Below are 18,559 nucleotides of genomic sequence, written 5' to 3' on the forward strand. Positions count from 1 at the left end.
CTTTACTTCTAAGAGATTATAAGTTTTAGTTACTGTATATCACTGTTGTTTGATGACATTAAAAAAATCACTTTACTTCTGAGAGATTATAAGTTTTAGTTACTGTATATGACTGTTGTCTGATGACATTAAAATATCACTTTAGTTCTGAGAGATTACAAGTTTTAGTAACTGTATATCACTGTTGTTTGATGACATTAAAATATCACTTTACTTCTGAGAGATTACAAGTTTTAGTAACTGTATATCACTGTATATCACTGTTGTTTGATGACATTAAAATATCACTTTACTTCTGAGAGATTACAAGTTTTAGTAACTGTATATCACTGTTGTTTGATGACATTAAAATATCACTTTACTTCTGAGATATTATAAGTTTTAATTACTGTATATCACTGTTGTCTGATGACATTAAAAATATCACTTTACTTCTAAGAGATTACAAGTTTTAGTAACTGTATATCACTGTTGTTTGATGACATTAAAATATCACTTTACTTCTGAGAGATTACAAGTTTTAGTAACTGTATATCACTGTTGTTTGATGACATTAAAAAATCACTTTACTTCTAAGAGATTACAAGTTTTAGTAACTGTATATCACTGTTGTTTGATGACATTAAAATATCACTTTACTTCTGAGATATTATAAGTTTTAATTACTGTATATCACTGTTGTCTGATGACATTAAAAATATCACTTTACTTCTAAGAGATTACAAGTTTTAGTAACTGTATATCACTGTTGTTTGATGACATTAAAATATCACTTTAGTTCTGAGAGATTACAAGTTTTAGTAACTGTATATCACTGTTGTTTGATGACATTAAAAAATCACTTTACTTCTAAGAGATTACAAGTTTTAGTAACTGTATATCACTGTTGTTTGATGACATTAAAATATCACTTTACTTCTGAGAGATTATAAGTTTTATTATATTATATCTATATAAGGGAGTAATGTAGCATTACTCCAAGCACTGGCCTAAGGAGAATTACTCTAAAGACTATATACTTATAAATATATATACTTTATTACGAGGATGTATATTAAGATCCCTATGGTTGACGAATGTAAGGACATTAATTACCACTAATAGTACTAGGACTATTCCAACCTTACCGCTAAACAAGCATATCAATAATACCCATTATTGACATTAAAATATCACTTTACTTCTGACAGATTATGAAAGAATTAGTCAGTCTGCAAAACTGAAACTGTTCCCTAAAACTAGATTAAAATGATAATCATATTCTTAAATAAAACTGAATTTCAATCACAACATTATTGTGCTTTTCACCAATTCTTCTTTCTAAAGTATAACAGTGCTCAAAACTACAGCTAGCAAAATGCTGTTTTTGCTAGCTACCATTATGATAACCAGTAAATTGCCCATTATATATTAACTGTGCCAGAATTGTTTTATTTATTATCAAATATATTTGCTTAAACAAACTTTTTAATATGATTCAATTTCTTCTGGTAAAAGTACATCTTATGAAATGGAATCATAATGATATGATTAATCAAGGAGATCCATACAAATGAGAAGGCTACTGGCATGAAATCAGAATAAGATTGCTATTGAACTCCTCTGCTTAACAACATAGTTTTCATTACTATTTTATCCATTGATTTTCTATCATCTGTGCTATGTTATTTCAGTCATCCGTTCTCAATTCAGTATCTTCAATTCAATATAGCATAGCTCTCAAGCTGTATCAGATCGATGCGATTACAATGGGTGATAAATGTAATGTATTGTCTGTGACACATGACTGTCCTCAGAGTTGCCGACATGCACAAAATGTACACTGATCTTACATATTTTGTCTGTGACATGTAACTGCCCCAGAGTTGCTGACATTGACAAAACATATAATAGATCATAAATATATTGTCTGTGGAAAATGACTGCTCCAAGAGTTGCAAATGCTGACTACATACAATGGATCATATATATCTACAACACGTGATTGCCCCCAGATTGCAGAGACTAAATACATAAAATGGATCATAAATATTTTGTCTGACATGTGACCGCCCCCAAATTGCAGAGACTAAATACATAAAATGGATCAAAAATATTTTGTCTGACATGTGACTGTCCCATAGTTAATGACACTGACATATTTAGAGACAATGGATCATATAAGTATATTGTCTGTGACATGTGACTGCGACCAAAGTTGCAGACACTGACAACACATACAATAGATCATAGATAATATATCTGACAGTGAAATGTGAATGCCCATCATGAATGTTACTACCACTTTGGCTAATGACCAGGCCATAAGGTTACAATCATTGATAATACATACAATGGATCATAGATAATATATATGACAGTGAAATGTGAATGCGCATCATGAATGTTAGTACCACTTTGGCTAAAGACCAGGCCATTAGGTTATGGTCATTGACAATACATACAATGGATCCCAGACAATATACCGACTAATATGTAACTGTCAAATCAGTGTTAATAAGCACTGTGACTAATGACCAGGCCAGTGAGTTGCAGACATTGACAACACATAAAATGGATCATATATAGTTGTTATGTATATCTAACATTGTTTGTTTAACTTTTGTCCATGTTTGTACTTTGTACTTTTAAAAAATGGTCATTGATAAACAGGATGATTACATGACTAACTTTTGTCCATGATTGTAAATTGTAAATAACAAGCTAACATTATTTGAGTCCAAAACATTACAGAAACAATCTGATTTGAATTTTCCATTGGAATGACTCATTAGGTCAAGTGAAAATGTATATAAACAGGACTTGATAAAGAAATTATTCATTCCTGTCTTAGATCAGTCTCTGGAATTCATTTGTTAGCAGAGTTTATGGTTGTTCTTGATGTTGTTGTAGGGTTTAACGACATTTTTCAGCACAAAATGGCAGCCGGTATAAATGGAGGTGGAAGAATCTGGGAAAACCCTGGAAAGAACCACTGACCCACAAAGCAAATGGCAAGCTTTCTTGTGTAGCCACCTTGGCCAAGCCGAGACTCGAACCCATACAGAGAGGTGAGACAGCAGTGATCAATAAGCGGTGATCCCTTTAGACCAATCAGCCACTTGGGGACCCTACAGTTGCTGTAGTGGTTTTTTGTTAGCACACGATAGGCCATACATGGCAGCCAGTATAATTTGTGGAGGAAGAACCTGGAAATATCCTGGCAAGAACCACTGACCTAAAAGAAGTTATTGGTAAGCTTTTTCATGTGTATAAAAATTGGCAGCACCTGAGATTCTAACCCATTTTAGATCACTTGGACAACCACTGCCCCAAGTTTAAAGTTGTGGTTGGATATATTGCGAGAGGAATTATAAATTCATTGGAATAACTAAGTACTCACTGACTTTAGATTAACACATTATTGGGGATGCTCTACAGATATAATGAACTTCTGAAAGAGTGGCAACTGAAAGGTGAAGTTGTTATATTACGTGTTTAGGCTCAAATAAACAGTAACACTGAAAGAGTGAAAAGAAGAAGCTTTTTAAAATTTAACAAATAATTTATTTCCTGGGAAAAATTCTGTAAAAATAAAAATAATATGAACTTACGGTTTTACAGAATCAAATCCAAAAATAGTCAGAGAATACAATTTTAGAAGTCCTAATAACAAAATGTTCTGATTTCACATTCGAATCACAATGAAGAATCCAAGATGGAAGACGATGATGTATGCTATAATTTGTAGTCTTGAAGTCTACAGTTCCTTGGAGAAATACAAATAATGACACTCTAGTGTTGGAAATCCAAATTAGATTTGTAAGCAATTTCTTTCCAAAATTTCTGTGTGAGTATTCCTCAAAATATTTCCTAAGAAAAAATAATTAATCCTTTTGAAATCCAACTGATCTTAAGAAAATTATAACTCAAAATCTGGCTACAACAAAATAACTTGACATCAGTGTAAAAAGCCAAGCCAAAAACTGAGAAATCTCTCTCTATGCATCTCTATTAAACTAACAAATGCACAGTAATGGAAAAACTGGAACTGCGAAATCGAAAAGGGGGGTCACATGATCGTGTTTATGTCATGTACACCAAAAATAACCCTGACGAAAACCAATCATTTTAAAATAAAATAGAACTTGTTTATGAAGGTTGCTATAAATTCTGAAACAAGGTCAGGATTTAGATCAACACCTGGTGTTAACAAAAGAATGATTCATATCAACCAATTTCTGGAAAAAAATATCATCTCCAATGAATAAATTTTCATTATAATAGCATATAATAGAATTAAAAAAATTAAAACTGACAAACAATTAAATTAAAATAAATATGAATTAAATCAGATATACATAACAGTTAACATATGTTGCATTTGTATACAATCAAGAGAATATTGGTATATGTCCATGTTACTTTCATGTACTGAGGCTGAAACTTTTTGGATAGTGTACTTGTGGAAACTGCATGATCAAAGTACACTGCTAAATAAAATGACTGCTCCCTTATGCTAAAAAAATCAGTTTGAATTAGTCTAAAGTACACTATCTTTAGCAATTATTAAAATAGGGAAAAGGGAAAAGGAATTTTGCCAGACTAGACAATAATAGCTTCTAAAAGTGCAATGAATAAATCACCAAATATATAAAATGTAACAAGAGTTATTGGCTTTTTTTTTTACAATTCATCTCTAACATCCTGGAAATGAAAATGACCAAGTGGAGCTAACAGGTTTTTGAAAGGTGCACATCTGCAGTAAGGCCGAACTGTATACTTTATAACCCAAACAACATCAATCAACCATATGACAAAATAAAGGGAATTAAAAATTCTGTGAACAATACCTAAGATATACAAAGTCTTTTTTAAACAGCCAATATAACTACTGATGAAAACTGGTGAAATTCTTTTTCTTTAAAAATCTAACCCTATGCACAATTCAAACCTGTAGAGCACCAACATTTTGGAATTATTGTGAACTTATGAAAAGACATTCTGGACTGCATCACTGTTGTACATGAAGACAATAAAGACTCGTGGAATGCATTAGGAACTTTCTATATTATTAGACTTGCAACACAACATTTAGGATTATTCAGGATTTAATTCAGAACACTGTTTCTCTTAAATTTTTACTTTGTATTTTAGAGAAATAAATAAGTTCTTGATTTTAATTAAATTTGTTAATTTCACATCTTTCTGGTACTTAATTAAAGACAAAGAGTTGTAACAGAAATAGGAGTCTCATCTGGGATCTGAATTTCTTTAAAACATTTCAGAGATATTAAAAATTGTCTTTAAAATTTAAATTTACTTTGTTTTGGAACTTTTATTATCCTTGGCATTTGAAAGATCTTTAGTGAAACCAGCAAGCATTCACAAAGTCATCTGATGAAGACAACTTTGTTTTAAATCCTACATAATGTAACGCAGGAAGGGTTAGAGGCTATAAAAAAAGGACCTGGTACTTGTGCTTGCCAGACGTCACCTTTCTGAAGGGAAAGCATCCTTAACAAAGCAAGAAAAAAGAATATTTGTTATTTGGTGGGAAATGAAATTTGGAAATTAGTGCTTTAGGTCTGATCAGTAAGTTTTTCTGGTTTTGATAGGAAATTAGCAGAAATATCAACTGAAAAAAGATAAGAGACAGTTGGGACTCAGAAAGCTTCAGCTTCAGATGGAAATGATGGAAATTCAATTCAGAATGAGAAAAAGGAATGACTTATAGAGCAAGAGAAGTGAAAGAAATGCAAATTCAGAGAGAGGAAAAGGAGACAGATGCAGACAAGACACAGAAATGCAAATTCAAACGAAAGAGAGAGAAAAGAGAGAGAGAGAAATACAAATTCTGAGAACAAGCAGGTAGAGCATGTTCCCTCTTAACACACAAGTTCAGGTTTTGATGCTGCCAGAGTATTAGTTTAGATACCCCTTTTCAAGAAAAAGAGGCAGATAAATACTTTCTTCACTTTGAGAAAACTGATGAAAACCTGAGTTGGACAAGAAAACATTCAACTTTATTATTACAAAGTACACTAGTTGGTACCTGAGGCATATCAAAAAAGGTTTAGGAATTGTAGAAAAGAAACTGAATAAACACATGTGAAATTTGCAAAGGATTAAAAAAGTAGTTTGGTCACTACCACATCCATGTATCCCCCCAATCTTAATCCTTTTTTTAAAAAATCCTTTTTGTTTTTTAGTTGGCAATGCAGACATCTTGAAATCACTCCAATATACACAGGTGACTTGTCATTGTAATTTTAAAGTTACAAGTACAGCAAGCTGTACCACTGCCAAACACTGACTGGAACAAACCCATTGAAGTTGAAGGGTATAGAAAGATTTGCTATTATAATCAAAAATGCCTGGTTTTGCTCTGCAGTAGTGTCAAGTCAGGGTTATAAGCAAGAGTTTAAATGAATATAGGGTTTGGTTTTTTGTCTTCTGAAATTAGAGAATGACAAGTGTTTTTATGGAGATCTGTCTTTAGCCATGAAACCAAAGGGCTTATTCCCAAACCTGGCTGCAGCAGCACACATGTTGAATTGCTCATCTCTTGTACATTATGAAATCAATACCCTTCAACTCCTGGAAAAATTGGAGCTAAAGTATTTCTGAAGCCTAAATAAAAGTTTCTTCTAGAAACTCCCCCTGTCTGGATCACATATTTGACTGTCAGCCAAAAAAACAGACACTATCAACTTGTCCAGCAATACAGTATGAATATTCCAGTCCAGCAATACAGTATGAATATTCCAGTCCAGCAATACATTATGAATATTCCAGAAAATAGTGTCTTAAAGCTTAGAATGAGTATGTTGGCAGAGAAACAAATATTTGGTTGTAAATGAAATTTAACAAAAGTATTCTAGAAATTATGCTTCTGTGTGCATATTTTTGATGGAATTACTTTTATGAATATAGTTCCATCAGCTGGTGCATAAACATACTCTTTTTACAATTCAGTTGGCAATTTTCTTATGGATGTATAGGTATGTACCAGTGAAAGGTTCTCAGCCAAAAAACAAATATTAAATATGCAATAAGTGTTTTATTATTTCTTATTCAATATGCACGAAGTTGGCAATACTGCATCATTTAGTCCATGGCTCCCCCACCACCCCACCTCATTTGTGGATCCTGACCATCAGGTTATACATGTAGTAGGATTTCACTGTACAATGATGTACACAAGGTTTTAGGGAAATATTTGTGTGAGATCAACTGACAATTACAAAATTCTTTGTTTTGAGTTTATTATTGTAAACATGTATACAATATTGTATGACCCTATGGACTCAAGTCAGATTAGCTAATACTTAGCTAAATGAATTGTATTCTCTGAAAATAAATCATCATTATTATTTATTATCATTATTATTAATTGATTGACTTGACATTTACACAGGATGAAATCAATTTTTCACAATTTTGCTCTTTTTGTCAACAACAGCAGTTTTGTTTTAGTATGTTACAGTCAAAGTTATTACCAACAACAAGGTATATGACCATCTTATCTGCAAATAGTTTTACTTTTGAAAGTTTATATGTAAGTCACCAATGTATAGGAAGAAACAAGATGAGACCAAGAACTGAATCTTGTTGTACTCCTGATGTGACTTGTATTTCAGAAGAGGATTCATCTTCTAATATTACTGAAAATATCCATTAAGAAAAGCTAGAATTGATTTAGTATTTTATATCAGATGTCATATTGGTGTAATTTATATAATTTAAGGTAACTCGAGTTGTCAAAAGCTGTGTGATAGGACTAGCGATATGATGTCAGATTGATGGCCCTGTGAAATGTTTTCTTATGACTAGTGATATGATGTCAGATTGATGGCCCTGTGAAAGGTTTGCTTAAAACTAGCAATATGATGTCAGATTGATGGCCATGTGAAGGGTTTGCTTAAGACTGGCGATATGATATCAGATTGATGGCCCTGTGAAATGTTTTTTTAACACTAGTGATATGATGTCAGATTGATGGCCCTGTGAAGGGTTTGCTTAAGACTAACAATATGGTGTCAGATTGATGGCCCTGTGAAATGTTTTCTTAAGACTAGTGATATGATGTCAGATTGATGGCCCTGTGAAAGGTTTGCTTAAGACTAGTGATATGATGTCAGATTGATGGCCTTGTGAAAGGTTTGCTTAAGACCAGTGATATGATGTCAGGTTGATGGCCCTGTGAAAGGTTTGCTTAAGACTAGTGATATGATGTCAGATTGATGGCCTTGTGAAAGGTTTGCTTAAGACTAGTGATATGACTGATGGCCCTGTTAAAGGTTTCTAGTTAATTATTTAGCTAGTACTTTCATTTAAGTTTCACATCACCACTGCCTTATGGAACCCACATTTTAAAATACAAGTTATGCTTATTGAAGTGCTTTATTTGATTAGATGACTCTGTCCCAAAGTTTGCACATAATACAAATAGGAAGCAAACAAAACATGCAACAACTCCACCTCCTCCTTTCTCAATAAAACAAGAGCACCAAAAATCTAACCAAGTAAAACTAATTTTTTCACCATCAGAAACTCATACCTTGTCAAAATATAAACAGTCACAATCATTAAATGATCCAGTTCAAAGTTTAGATTATTAAATGGGCTATCAAATAGATAAGGCAATTTACAGGTATAATCACCTTTAAGGCATGACATAAGGCCAAGCAGTATCTTGCATCAAAGCCAATAAAGTGGGGCCTAAAAGTATGGATGCACTAGGTCAGTTTGTCTGGCTTTTGTCACCCATCTGATTTTATCAGGGAAGAAAGATGGAAATGAAGTTCAGCAGGAAGGATCTTGTTTATCAAGTTATCCCAAGGCTAACATAACCATTGAGAGGCAAATATTACCATGTATTACCATGTACACTTTGACAACTTTTCTCATATCCATCCAACTGGTATACAATTTACTGAGACATAGTACCTATGCTAGTGGCACCCTCAGAAAAAGGGCTTCACCAACAAGTTTTAAATATCAACCATACAAGAAGCAAGAAGACCATCTTATCAGATAAGATGGAAACCTGATCGCCAAACCATGGAAGGACAAGAAACCAGTTCTAGTTCTATCCAAAGCAACAGACCCAACCATCCTTGATATTACTAACTAGAAACAGAAAGATGGAACAATGCAACAGTCCAAGTGTCCAAGAACAGTCACAAAATTCTAAGTGTACTACAGAGGGGCTAACATATGTGACCCACTCAGGGTACTACAGAGGGGCTGACATATGCGACCCATTCAGTGTACTACAGAGGGGCTAACATATGTGACCCACTAAATGTTCTACAGAGGGGCTGACATATGTGACCCACTAAGTGTTCTACAGAGGGGCTGACATATGTGACCCACTCAGTGCACTAGAGAGGGGCTGATATATGTGACTCACTAAGTGTACTACAGAGGGGCTGACATATGTGACCCACTCAGAGTACTACAGAGGGGCTGACATGTGACTCACTTAGTGTAGTATAGAGGGACTGACATATGTGACCCACTCAGTGTACTACAGAGGGGCTGACATATGTGATCCACTCAGTGTACTACAGAAGGGCTGACATATGTGATCCATTCAGTGTACTACAGAGTGGTGACACATGTGACCCACTCAGTGTACCACAGAGGGGCTGACATATGTGACCCACTTAATGTACTACAGAGGGGCTGACATATGTGACCCACCCAGTGTACTACAGAGGGGCTGACGTGTGATCCATTCAGTGTACTACAGAGTGGTGACACACGCGACCCACTCAGTGTACCACAGAGGGGCTGACATATGTGACCCACTTAATGTACTACAGAGGGGTTGACATATGTGACCCACTCAGTGTACTACAGAGGGGCTGACATATGTGACCCACTCAGTGTACTAGAGAGGGACTGACATATGTAACCCACTCAGTGTACTATAGAGGGGCTGACATGTGACCCACTCAGTGTACTACAGAGCGGCTGACATGTGACCCACTCAGTGTATTACAGAAGGGCTGACATATGTGATCCACTCAGTGTACTACAGAGGGGTTGACATATGTGACCCACTCAGTGTACTACAGAGGGGCTGACATGTGACCCACTCTGTACTACAGTGGGGCCGACATATGTGACCCACTCAGTGTACTATAGAGGGGCTGACTTATGTGACCGACTCAGTGTACTATAAAGGGACTGACATATGTGACCCACTCAGTGTACTATAGAGGGGCTGACATATGTGACCCACTCAGTTGGAAGAGCATCCAAAATATGGTGGTTATATATATCCCACTTTATAGTCAAGATCTGCATCATCAATGCCTTCATAACAATGGTATAAAGCCATCCTAAGAGTCAACAAAGAAGAAATAGAGTTTGACAGACTTTTTAAATCAGTTTAGCCAGGTAGCTGAAAGGACATCTCAAGTGCAAAAGATTTTCGTGCAGTGAAAATCTGAAGCCCGAGATACACCTGCCCATAATGACACAGACTGCAGACACTTGAAAGGAAAAGATCAACATGCAAATACTGCACTAAGCGTGGGGAAAAGAAGAAAGAAAGCTAAATTTAGCTGCTGTGCTTACAATGCCCATCTCTGCGGCATAAAATGTCACAGCACATTTCATTCATCAAAACAGAGTTGTTTTGATTGAGTAACAAAGATACGTTGCTGCAATACAGTTGTATATGGTTTGTTTTTTGTCATGCTTTTTTGTTTTCCTAGATCAATAATAAACATTTGAGAACAATTCATTTACTGGACTGGATATTCAAATCATTTCTTCAGTGATATGAAAATATCACTAGGTAAGATATTTTCTTTTAATTACATACATTCTTATTTTAAAGCATTTACAACACAATACTGGCTACCTCATGCTGTTGTTGTTGTAATGGGGTTTAACGCCATTTTTCAGCACAAGATAGGCTATACATGGCGGCCAGTATTAATGGTGGAGGAAGAACCCGGGAAAACCCTGGAAAGAACCATCGACCCATGAGAAGCTACCGGCAAGCTTTCTCACATAATCACATTAGCCAAGCCCGAGACTTGAACCCATACAGACAAAGGCGAGATGGCAGTGATCCGTAACGGTGAGCACCTTAGACCACTCGGGGCCCCTGCTACCTCATGCAAAAGAAATGTAGATAAATGATTTTCCCCAAGGACACTGCAAGGCAGCTTACTCAGGCTGGCAAGGGTGGGTATCAAACCTGCAACCATTGGAGTATGAGCCTGACTCTCATTCAAATTGAGCTGCCAAGGCTTCTACACACTGCACCTTACAAGAACAATACTTTTAGCATTGTTGAAACTAATTTTATCATGAAAGAGTATCACAATTTTAGGATTGCAATATATAAGATTTTCTATATGACATGACAGTGTGATGAAATCATAAACGAATACCAATCTTAATACAGAATCATGTTATTATTCTTTTTGCCAACAAGATGAAGAGAATGCACATGGATATGCATGTAATAAAACAAGCTTACTTCTATTAGAAGTCTACAATTTTAATTTGACTATTTGACTCAAGATAGTTTTCCTGAGAATGATACATGTTTAATTAAACTGTTTGACTGCTGGTATAAATATGATTTCTAAACTTGATTTAAATCTACCATTGATATTTCTCAGATTTTCAATATTCATAAATAATTATGAGTGGATTACAAAATATGTTCACATGCTTAACATATGAAAGGAACCAAAAAAATCACAAAATCTACTGGTTACTGTATATCTCATAACCATTGTAAAACTCACAATATACTTAACATATTTACAGGATTTTCAAGCAATGCAAAAATATAGATTTCTTCAAGATGATGCTGACTTCACTTTTTATCTGCTTCTGGGGAGCAAGGTTGTGGTGTGATGAATATCATATGGAAGGTACAGGCATTAGAATGAGATTTTAAGTGGAAAGCAAAGGGATCAACATTTCTACCATTTCTTGTTCTCTGGTATATTGACTTTTAGTGAAGCAACATATGATAGTCCAAGAGAGAACTTTTTTAATGAGGGAAAAGATTCTTAACTTTATTTATTAGTACCACAAATATTTTCAAGGTAAATGATGCATAACTCTTTCATTTTTGATTTTATTAGATGACTCATTCAAAACTTTCAGATGTCTGATTTGAATGAGATGATTTCTGTATGATGTCTCATTTGAATGAGATGATTTCTGTCTGATGTCTCATTTGAATGAGATGATTTCTGTCTGATGCCTTGTCTGATTTCTAACATTCATGGTACAGTCTTTACTTCTGATCAATCTTTCATTTCTTGTGTGATCCATGGCAATCTCTTTTTGGTATAAATTTTCATAAAAAAACCTGTATGAATTTACCTGTAAGCTAAAGGTCCAAAATTCTTCAACTGACTGGTTTAAATGGTTTTCTAAAATGTCATTTACAGCTTAAGAAATGTGCAATTTTAAATTATACATGTTTTCTTATATAAGCACATAGTACTTGTTTATTTCTGATTTGATATGAACTTCACAATAGATAATACATGTATAATGATTAGATATGCCTGGATCCATTGCTACATTCTGCCAAGTCATCAATTGTTCAACAATATCAATATGACGTATGTTTTTAAATCTCCTTTTACACTGTACAAGCTTTACTGTAGCTCATATGTCAACTGTCTCAGTGCATTCATGAGAGAGGAACCTATTGAACATGAAGGCCAGTCCCCATCTCCCTGAATTTAAGTACCAAGTATCACTTTTCATAAAACCACGATATCTGTAAAAATCAATATACTGGTGGTATATTGTGAAGAAAATGATCAAAGTACATGTGTGATTACTAAATCTCACAAATATGTGTTAAACTCATGAAACTTTTCATGACTACTGCTGAATACAGTATAATATACCAAACACAAAGTTCCTGGAACACCACTATCAATTTATTGCACCAATGATTTGTAATATCATATGATTAGGCCAGGGGCTGCAAAGGCCCAGTGTGTAGCACTCACAACCATCTAGGCATTTATTTAAATGGGATGGTTACCATTTTGTTCTTCCATGGAAAACCAAAAGGACATGTATTCAAATCAGCCTGGGACTGCTACCATTGTATCCTTCCATGGTAAACCAAAAGGATATTTATTCAGATCAGCCTTGGATGGCTACCATTTTGTCCTTCCGTGGAAAACCAAAAGGACATGTATTCAAATCAGCCTGGGATGGCTACCATTGTGACCTTCTATGGAAAACCAAATAGGCATGTATTCAAATCATCCTGGGAAGGCTACCATGCTGTGCCCTTGCATGGGTAACCAAAAGGGCATGTATTCAAATCAGCCTGTAATGGCTACCATGCTGTGCCCTTGCACTGATAACCAAAAGGGCATTCAAATCAGACTGGGTTGGCTTCCACTGAGTTCTTCCATTGTCAACTGGATTGGCTTCCACTGTGTCCTTGCATCAAGAACCAAAAAGACATGGATTCAAATCAAGCTTGATTTGGCTACCATGGTATTTCCTTGTATGGACAAGTTGCTTTATTCCAATTGTTCCAGAACTCAATAACCTTTGCTGTGCCACCAAACACAAAAATCAAGCCACACATTAATTGTATATGAACTCACATCATACTAACTGTAACTTTGTGCTGTGCTTACAATAACACCTTAATGCATATTGTTTGTAATGCTATCAATTCAACTGGTTTCATATTGGCCATATTTAGCCAAGTGAAGCTGTAGATAAAGCAGACTACAATTACTGATGCAAACAGTCTTGCAAAACACTTGTTAGAAACAAGTCATAGGCACTTTTTGAAGGCAAATGGAAAATTGGCCAGTGAGGTCATGCAATCATGAGGATTAATTCTTTCCACAGAAACTGCTACTTTTTTCAGGCTGATTCACCCTGACCTGTTATATATCTGAAAGTTGTAGATTCATATATATATATATATATATATATATATATATATATATATATATATATATGAAAATATTTTAATGAAGTTCCAGCCCATTATTGACAGGAGCCGTATCCCAGACAAACATGTGAAGCATATTCATAAAATGCAGTATGAGTGCTGTTGTAAAAGTAAATATCTGCCCCACATTTTGGTCCTTACTCAGACCTGCCAACCCTGACTAGTCCATCTCAGTAAGGCAGTTGATTTTTTCCGGAAGGCTGACCAGTTTTCAGTAAGGTGTAACAAAATACCAAAAATCTGCTACTGTAAAGCTGGAGGCAGCGATGATAAACATTATGTTCAACTGAAAAGTTTGCACAGTACACATAGACTTTATTTACCACTGGTACAGTTGCACAAACTCTAGTTCCTAACCCTGTGTAACTCAATGGCTTGTTGCTATCTCTCAAGTTGACATATTTCTTGGAAATTCTTTTTCCATTTCACATGACAACAGCAATCATATCTTCTGCCATGAGACATACTTAAATTCGCATGTGATGTCCAATGAACATGATCGTGTCCTTTACAGCTTTTATTCACAAGAATCTGCATACTCCTTTTATTCTTCTGTGTTGATTGTTAACACTTTTTTAGAATCTTATTTTCCTTTTCGTCTTAAACATGCATCACTTTCTGGATGCCATTTTAAAAAAATTCTATAATCAACAGTTTGATCATACAGATGCTTTGCATGAGTAAATAGGTGCAGTTTAAAGTATCTGGGGTGCTGCTGTAAAGTTTGTCTGGTTCCCTGACTAATTTCTCTATTTCTAATAAGAAACCTAGATCCAAATCAAACACAGATGAACCAATTATCCAGATTTTTCAGCAATGATCATTTTTCCGTAGTTTTTGCTTGTATGCCATAAGTCCATATTTCATGGGTAATTTTTATAAGACATACGGCAAAACTGCCTAAAGTTTTATTCATAACAGGCTATTCCCCATCCCTAAACTCATTATACTGGTACAATAACGACATTTTCATGTAATAAATCATGTAAAACAACACATCTAAATAACACAAAGTAAAAATCTCCAATCTGTAATCATCCCAGAGAAGAAAGGCTTTAGAACAGATCACAAATAACTATTTCCACTGAATTATGCAAAACTATATCAGCAAATCCAAAATCAATTTACTCATTGTCAACAGGCATACAAATGTAATATACCTCTAATGCTGCATTTGCATCACCAAGTCACTAAATCTATAAAAATTTCCTGTTTGTGTTGCTGATGAAATGCTGTACACCAAACTATTGTTCTTTATTAAGGTTGGAATGGTGAACACTAGGTTTCTACCATGTTCTTTATTATGGTTGGAATGGTGAACACTACATTACTGCCATGTTCTTTATTATGGTTGGAATGGTGAACATTAGGTTATTGCCGTGTTCTTTATTATGGTTGGAATGATGAACACTAGGGTTCTGCCATGTTCTCTATTATGTCTGGAATGGTGAACACTAGGTTTCTGCTGTGTTCTTTATTATGGTTGGAATGGTGAACACCAGGTTATTGCCATGTTCTTTATTATGGTTGGATTGATGAACACAAGGTTTCTGCTGTGTTCTTTATTATGGTTGGATTGATGAACACTAGGTTATTGCTATGTTCTTTATTATGGTTGGATTGATGAACAGAAGGTTATTGCTGTGTTCGTTATTATGGTTGGATTGATGAACACTAGGTTATTGCTATGTCCTTTATTATGGTTGGAATGGTGAACACCAGGTTATTGCTATGTTCTTTATTATGGTTGGATTGATGAACACTAGGTTTCCGCTGTGTTCTTGATTATGTCTGGAATGGTGAACACTAGGTTTCTGCTGTGTTCTTTATTGTGGTTGGAATGGTGAACATTAGGTTATTGCCATGTTCTTTATTATGGTTGGATTGATGAACACCAGGTTTCTGCTGTGTTCTTTATTATGGTTGGAAAGGCGAACACTAGGTTATCGCTATGTTCTTTATTATGGTTGGAATGGTGAACACTAGGTTTCTGCTGTGTTCTTTATTATGGTTGGAATGGTGAACATTAGGTTATTGCCATGTTCTTTATTATGGTTGGAATGGTGAACACTAGGTTTCTGCTGTGTTCTTTATTATGGTTGGAATGGTGAACATTAGGTTATTGCCATGTTCTTTATTATGGTTGGATGGTGAACATTAGGTTATTGCCATGTTCTTTATTATGGTTGGAATGGTGAACATTAGGTTATTGCCATGTTCTTTATTATGGTTGGAATGGTGAACATTAGGTTATTGCCATGTTCTTTATTATGGTTGGAATGGTGAACATTAGGTTATTGCCATGTTCTTTATTATGGTTGGAATGGTGAACATTAGGTTATTGCCATGTTCTTTATTATGGTTGGAATGGTGAACATTAGGTTATTGCCATGTTCTTTATTATGGTTGGAATGGTGAACATTAGGTTATTGCCATGTTCTTTATTATGGTTGGGATGCTTAAAATACTCATAAAACAAATGTAAATAATTATTAAATTGTGGAGCAGACTTGCACTAAATTCAACTTAACACTTTAGACAATGTGTCCATGCTTCAACAAGATAGGTGCAAAAGGCAAGTTAAAATAAAAGAATACTTGTTTTATGTAAAGACTATTGTTGCATGTTTTAAACTGATGCAGGTTGGAGGTTGTGGGAGGTGGGGCATGGGTTGGGGTTTTAATGCCATTATTTAGCTAAGATCTACCAAACATCACGTGATGACAGATCTACCAAAACATCATGGTTGCAGATCTATCCAAACCTCATGTAATTACAGATATATCCAAACATCATGGAATGAAAGATCTACCTAAACAACATGTGATGGTAGATCTATCCAATCATCCATATGTAATTACAGATCCATCCATGCAATGAAAGATCTACCAGATCAACATGTGATGGTATATTTACCTGAACATCATGTGATGGCAGAGGAGTTTAAAACCCTTTGAATACATGGCTCCTTAGAAGAGGCAATGTTTGTAACTCATGAAATGTTGGTTTTACACCTAACCCATAATTTCTTAATTTTTTTTGGACACTTTTTAGCGTCATATTAATGTGAAATTTTGCTTATTAATGAGATCTCACAAACCTTTCAAGTTAACTATCTGAGAAATTAAGAAAAAATATCAACATTTAGTAATTTGACATCTGCTCAAATGGGGTTATGTTCTGCCTAGGTCACTGGTATTTTCAAAACTGCACAGCTTTACTGATACCTTATCATGTCAGATCAAAGTGAACAGCTTTACTAATACCTGATCATACCAGATCAAAGGACCCAGCTTTACTGATACCTGATCATACCAGATCAAAAAGCCCAGCTATACTGACACCTTATGATGCCAGATCAAAGGGAACAGCTTTACTGATACCTGATCATACCAGATCAAAAAAGGCCCAGCTATACTGAAAAATTATCATTCCAGATCAAAGGGCCCATATTTACTGATACCGTATCATGTCAGATCAAAGGGCCCAGCTTTACTGATACCTGATGATGCCATTTCAATGTTCCAGCTTTACTGATACCTGATCATGCCATTTCAAGGTTCCAGCTTTACTCATACCTGATCATACCAGATCAAAAGGCCCAGCTATACAGATACCTGATCATGCCAGATCAAGGGGCCCAGACATCTGATCATGCCAGATCAAAGGGCCCAGCTTTACTGAAACCTCTTCATGCCAGATCAAGGGGCCCAGATTTACTGATATCTTATCATGCCAGATCAAGGGTCCAGCTTTACTGATACCTGGTCATGCCAGATCAAGGGCCCAGCTTTACTGATACCTGATTATGCCAGATCAAGGGGCCCAGATTAACTGATGTCTTATCATGCCAGATCAAGGGTCCAGCTTTACTGACACCTGATCATGCCAGATCAAGGGCCCAGATTTACTGATATCTTATCATGCCAGATCAAGGGGACCAACTATACTGATACCTTATCATGCCAGATCAAAGGGCCCAGCAGATATTTCTAGGTATTTAAATACTTTTCACACACAAAAGTTTGCTAATTAGCATTAAAAAGAAAAATTCAAAGTGTCTAAAAAAAATTTAAAAATTTGTACTCAGTAATCAATTTCAGTCAAGCCTATTAAACCCAAGATCCCCACTTTTTCAAAAGTGTGGGAAGATTATTCAGGCCCCACTTAAATGAAAACCAACCAGCTGTTGTCACAACATTATGTGCTTTCTAAACAGGTTATAATAACATGCACTGCAAGAAACTTTGTGGAAACTGGCAGACACTTAAAATACTTATTACAATGTAAGTTACCACCATTTTTCCTGTGAAAATATCATACATATATAAATATATGCTTGTATCTTCACTTTGCTGTGACAATGTATCAAAACAGTTGTAGTCTTGAAAATTCCAGTGATCAGGGGCAAAAACAGCTCTGTCTCATTGAGGTAATATAACAAAATTTTGACATCTCTGGCTCTGAACATACCACAGGTCTAGTTCATCAAGATGTGAGAGACATCATCGTAAAAGAAAAACCAGCCACATTAATAGATTATCTAATAATGCCACTGTAAATACAAATACCATTAAGAAACTGAGGCTT

The 18,559-nt window shown here is 35.1% G+C and overlaps 1 protein-coding gene across 1 annotated transcript in view; it reads right to left on the minus strand.

Moving 5' to 3' along the window:
- LOC149806291 (calcium uniporter protein, mitochondrial-like) overlaps positions 1-18,559 on the minus strand; it is a 93,356-nt gene that overhangs the window by 40,743 nt on the left and 34,054 nt on the right. The window lies entirely within an intron of this gene.

Source organism: Sinohyriopsis cumingii, chromosome 2, assembly GCF_028554795.1.
Source record: "Sinohyriopsis cumingii isolate HCF-2022 chromosome 2, ASM2855479v2, whole genome shotgun sequence".
NCBI lineage: Eukaryota > Metazoa > Mollusca > Bivalvia > Unionida > Unionidae > Sinohyriopsis > Sinohyriopsis cumingii.